At 41.1% G+C, this 6,101-nt stretch overlaps 1 long non-coding RNA gene across 1 annotated transcript in view; it reads left to right on the forward strand.

The window, feature by feature from the left end:
• LOC140614058 (uncharacterized) overlaps window positions 1-6,101 on the forward strand; it is a 31,431-nt gene that overhangs the window by 12,626 nt on the left and 12,704 nt on the right. The window contains exon 2 of the long non-coding RNA XR_012014952.1: window positions 5,912-5,963. This is a non-coding gene — a long non-coding RNA (uncharacterized lncRNA). The remainder of the gene's footprint in view (window positions 1-5,911; window positions 5,964-6,101) is intronic.

Here is a 6,101-nt window from a genome sequence, read left to right on the forward strand (position 1 = left end):
AAAAAAACTTTTTAAAATATTTTATTTATTTAAGAGAGAGAGAGAGAGAGAGAAGAGCACAAGAAGGAGGAATGGCAGGTAGGGAGAGGGAGAAGCAGATTCACCTCAGCAGGAAGCCTGATGTGGGGCTTGATCCCAGTTCCCTGGGACCATGACCTGAGCCAAAGGCAGACGTTTAACCAACTGAGCCACCCAGGCGCCCCTCCTTTTTAAAAAATATTTTATTTATTTATTTTAAAGAAAGAGAGAATGAGTGGGGCGAGGGCAGAGGGAGAATGAGAGAGAGAATCTCAAGCAGATTCCCTGTTGAGCTTGAAGCCAGGCTCTGGGCTCCATCTCACCACCCTGAGATCGGGACCTGAGCTGAAATCAAGAGTCCAACACTTAACCGAGCCACCCAGGAGTCCCTGTGATGGTTAATTTAATGTATCAATTTGACTGGACATGAGGGTACCCAGATATCTGGTTAAACATTATTTCTGGGGGATCCCTGGGTGGCTCAGGGGTTTAGCACCTGCCTTCAGCCCAGGGTGTGATCCTGGAGTCCCAGGGTTGAGTCCTACATCAGGCTCCCTGCATGGAGCCTGCTTCTCTCTCTGCTGGTGTCTCTGCCTCTGTGTGTGTGTGTGTGTGCGTGTGTGTGTATCTCTTATGAATAAATAAGTAAAATCTTTAAAAAAATAAAAAATAAGCATTTTTTCTGGGTGTGTCATGAGGCCGTTGCTGGATGAGATCAGTATTTAAGTCAGTAGACTAAGTAAAGCCGGTTGGCCTCCCCAGTGTGGGTGGGCCTCATCCAGTTTGTTGAAAGTCTGAAGAGAATAAAAGGCTAAGATGAATTCTTTCTCTCTGCCTGACTGTCTTGACCTGGAACATTGTTCTTGTCCTGCTTTCACACTCAGACTGAAACTTAAACCACTGACAACCCTGCTTAGGCCTCGGGCTCAGACTAGAACTATGCTATTTGCTCTTTTGAGTCTCCAGCTTGCCAACTGCAGGCCTTAGTTAGACTTCTTAGCCTTCATAAGTGTGGGGGCCAATTCCTTGTAGTAGTGTTCTCCCTCACACAGTAGAGACTAAAACAAAAGGGGTTTGAACTGTATGGGTTCATTTATATGCAGATTTTTTACAGCACAGTACTATGCTGTAAAAAGAGAAAATGTATTTTCTCTTATGATTTTCTTAACATCTTTTCTCTAGCTTACTTTATTGCAAGAATACAGTATAGAATACAGAGAACATACAAAATATGTGTTAACCGCTTGTTTGTTAGCAGTAAAGCTTCTGCTCATCAGTAAGCTATTAGTAGTTAAGTTTTGGGGGAGTCAAAAGCTATTGCAGATTTTTTTTTTTTTTTTTTTTTTATGATAGAGATTGAGAGAGAGAGAGAGGCAAAGACACAGGCAGAGGGAGAAGCAGGCTCCATGCTCCGGGAGCCCGACGTGGGATTCAATCCCGGGTCTCCAGGATCGCGCCCTGGGCCAAAGGCAGGCGCCAAACTGCTGCGCCACCCAGGGATCCCAGCTATTGCAGATTTTTTACTGATACCCCTAACCCCTGCATTGTTCAAGATATACGCTGTTTGTATATATCTCTATATAATTGGTTTCTGTTTTTCTAGAGAACCCAGATCAATTCATAGAGATTATGCTGGGACATGAAAACCTAAATCACACCTCTAAGGAGAAAAATCAGAATTCAATTTTATTTTCTCTCATGAGAAAAATTAAATATTGAAGAATGTGATTTGGTCAGAGAGGGTTGAGTTTTGAAGGGCTACAAAGCACTGTAATATCTAAGATTTTTTTTGCCAACCCGCAAAGAACCAATTATTGTGCCTTTGGGGGCCAATAGAGCTCCTGTGGAGAATGTATGCCTTAGAGAGAGACAAGACGCTGCAACCATGAAACAAGACTAAGTTGCTATTCTTAAAATGAACATTGACGAATAAAAAAGCATTCTTGGAATTTAAAAATACGAAAGCAGAAATTAAAAACTCAGTGGAGGATTGTGAATCAAATCTCCCAGAAAGCAAAACATGAAATAAAAGAGACATTGGGAAAAGAGAACAGATTGTAAAATTATAGTATTGGTTCAGGATGTTCAATGTTTATTTTTATTTTTAAGACTTTTTTATTTATTCATGAGAGACACAGAGAGAAGCAGAGACGTAGGCAGAGGGAGAAGCAGACTCCTTGATGAGCAGGGAGCCTGATGGGGGACTCTATCCCAGGACCCCAGGATCACAACCTGAGCCAAAGGCAGACACTCAACCTCTGAGCCATCTAGGTGCTCCAGAAAGTTCAACATTTCAATAATAAATGTTCCAGAAAGAGACTGGGTACGTGTGTGTGTGTGTGTGTGTGTGTGTGTGTGTGTTGGTAGTGGTGGGGAATCATTAAATAAATAATATGACTAAATTCCCCCAAACTGAGGGATCTGCATCTCCAAATCCATAGCAGGGCCATAGAGGGCCCAGCCCAACTCCTCCAACATGAGGCACCTCCCCATCACTCCAGAGCACTGGGAACAAAAAGACTATCCTAAGACACTCATTCTCTCTCTTAGGAGGTATATCCTCTAGCTCCTGGTGGGTAAGAATTTTAAAGGCTTGAATGCCATTAAATGAAATGGCATTTCTAGCAGATTTGTCACAAGGACTTTAGTTCATTTAACTTGTGAGTTTTGGGAAAAAGTTCTGAGGATGCGAGATTACATTTTTTTTTCTTAAAGTGAGAGTAGACAACATGAACATTTCAGAAACATAAAAAGAAGAAAAAGTGTCACCCGTAACTGAACAACCCTGAACCTAATATTTTAACCATTTGAAATTGGTTCCTTCTTAGGTGTGTGTTTTTTTTTAAAACTACCTGTCCTTGTATAGAATTTATTATTAAACATAATTGAAACCATTCTTCTGTTTTATATTCCTGCTTACATTATATAAGGAGCATTTTCTTAGCATTAAGTTTCCAAAACAACAGTTTTAATGACTGTACAATATTCTAATTTATGGTATAATTTATATAACCCATCTCCCATTTTTAGATATTTAAGCTGTCATTATCTTTACACTGCTCTAAATAGCGCTTTGATGAAAATGTTTGTATAAATACCTCTAATTATTTCCTTAAATTGGATTCCCAAACATGGAATTACGGGATCATAGATTATGTATAGATATGAAATTTGCTATATACAATGTTTGAGTTCTAGACTTGCTTTGTCCAGTATGATAGCAACTAGCCACATGTGGCCACATTTATATTTAAATGTAATTTTAAAGTCCGTTCCTCTGTAGCACAATCCACTAGCCTTAGTCCTCAGTAATCACATGTGGCTAGTGGCTACCATATCGGAAAACACAGAGGTCATTTCCATCACTTCAGAAAATTCTGGTGGACAGTGCTGTTTTAGAGAAGCTGTACTTTTAGTATCTCCATTAATTGGTCTCTCCATCCTTTTACCAGCATTAGGTATCACTATTTTTTAAGTTTTATTCATTTGATAGGTGAAAGAAGGGAGTCTAAATTTGTTTCTAACTAGAGCTGACCATTTTCTTAGAAGTTGCATTTCCTCTAGGGACGGTCTTATTTTGCTACTCATGATATTTTTCTAGTCGTGCTTGAAAGTTACTGTGAAAGAGCTCTGCGTCATGGTCTCATCTCCGTGGCCATGCCCTTATAGCAGGGCATATGACGCCTCTAACTGAAAAATGTGGAAATTTTCTTTCCAAGTGATGGTGACAGTTGCCAGCTGCTACCCTCAAGTTTTCCATAGCCTCGCTTCCTCTTTTTCTTTCCTCTGATGTTGAGTGTTGGTGATTGCTTTCCTGGCTGTCCCACTTTGCCTTAGTGAAGATCTGGTTGGGTTGCTTCCCTACCTCTCATCGTGTACCCACATTGTCCTCCCTCCTCCTTGTACTCCAGCCAGAGCAACCCCAAGGTGTCCTGTTTCTCGAGTGGGTATTTGTGGAACACTATCTAATGAAATGCCCCAGGTGTGAGGAGGGCAGAAAAATGAACATAGCTAATTTTATTTTTAATGGAATATTTGGTTTCAGGAGGAGAGCCTATTTAAGTTTATATTAAATGTTTGCTTCCCGACAGCAGACATGGTCCTGCTTCGCTCTCTTGGTGCACATGATTTATTTCACAATTTTCTCTTCCTTGCTTGACTACTGTGAAATAGGAAACCAAATGCTGTCAAAGATAACTATGAATGTGTGAGGCAAACAGTATCCATGCTGCAGTCCCTTCTTTTGCTTTGCCTTAATCCCTAGCAACAGTAAAAATGAATCCACAGAACCATTCAGGAATGAGAGAGGGACGGGGGCATTGCAGGCATACTCAGAGCCTATTGTCTAAAAATGTTACACAAATTCAGTTGAAAGCAAACTACCTTCTGTAGGTAAAGTAGACTGAACGTTGGATAGAGGTATCTTTACTTCTCATCTTCACAGCGAGGCCAAAATTGACCTTAGGAGATAAAGTTGACCTAGAAAGTACATTTGTAAGCATTTTCCTTCCTTTCCAATGACAATAAAAATGAACATGCTAGACCCATGACTAAAATGGGAGCAAAGGCCAGTGGGATTATTGAGCATCTAGCGCCACCTTGCGGCGGCACATCCAAATCCCAAGCTCTCTTGAGGAACCCAAGATTTAAAATAACAGCCTTCTGGAAGAGGAATTAGGATTTCCTAACGGGAGAGGTTATTTTCTTGGGTGCTGGGGGGCGGGGAATGCAAACTAATAGAGAGTACTAGCAGTTAGCCGGGACTTTTTAGTAAACAAAGCACTCCCAAGTGAATTTCATTTAGTGTTAGCAGCAGCCCTGTGCTGTAGGCCCCAGGAGCTCAGCCTTAGGGATGTAAAAGCTGAGGCTCCAAGAAGCTGAGGACTTGTGTGGCATAAGTCCTGCACTCGAACCCTGCTTTCCAAACTCCAAATCATGATACAATTTCATTAGCACTAAAGAATGTAGTATATACCAAAAACTCCAAAGTACCTCGTACTACATGGTACAGTACGGGATATATATTGTGTGGTATAATATATATATCAGATATAAACTATATACCCATACTACACTATGGCATGTACACAGTTCACTAGTACTGTCTTTCTGGAGCAGTTTTCTGTCTATGAAGACAAGGTAATATTGGTGGATTCTTTATACTATGATTCAACAAATGCTGTTTGAGTTTTGCTACTGAACTGTGGCTTTGCTTTCCTGGGTCCCTGGGCACCGAAACTGTGGAAATCCCTGCTGCTCTACTCTTAACCTGTGATGCAAATAATAGAGACTTGCCTGGGGAGAATCGACAGGAGGACACAGAGGCAGTGGGACTTATGCCATGCTTTTGTTAGGTTCAGCCTTATTTTTCTTAATCCAGTCCATTGTCTCATAGCTTAAACTGATGGATTACATCATGTCATTCATTTAAGTAGATTTCACAACCAGTGTATTTTAAAAGTGGGCCACTGAGAGGTCACCTTGCTCAGTATCCAAGGTAGGTATGTCATTAGGCCAACTTAAAATATTCCAAGTGAACACTCTGCAGCTTTTCCTTTATGAGGACAATCCATCTGTGGCACTCCTAGAGAAGCTACATCAGGTGGATGGGGAGGACAGGTGTTGGCCTTCCCCTCTCTCCCTGGAGAGTGTGGCCAGGGCCTGGCTCAATTAGAGTTTCAAGAATTAGGCAGGGAGCCATGGTAGGTTCCTGCGTCATAGCAAAAGCTGTATTTGTGAAACACTGGTCTTGAAGAGGCATATGTATAAATGAACTGAAGCAGAGAGAAATAGGCAAGTGAGAGACGCTGGAAAAAGAAAAAAGAACTTTCCTTCAGGCTAAAAATACATCTGAATGTGTTATTTTTGTCTATTTGGCCTCCTTTTTCCACAGGATTGCCTGACATGCTGCCTAGAGGCACATTTACAGAATCACAGGAGTGACGGTAAGGATCTCTGTAAGTGCTTATGCATTCCCCTTGGTGGAATTTTAGTCAGACAGCATGGTTATATTACATTATACCATAAAACTTTTTCAGGCCTGGCAATTTTATTTGTATTTCAATAACACACACACACACACA

Source organism: Canis lupus, chromosome 22 (genome assembly GCF_048164855.1).
Source record: "Canis lupus baileyi chromosome 22, mCanLup2.hap1, whole genome shotgun sequence".
Classification (NCBI taxonomy): Eukaryota; Metazoa; Chordata; class Mammalia; order Carnivora; family Canidae; genus Canis; species Canis lupus.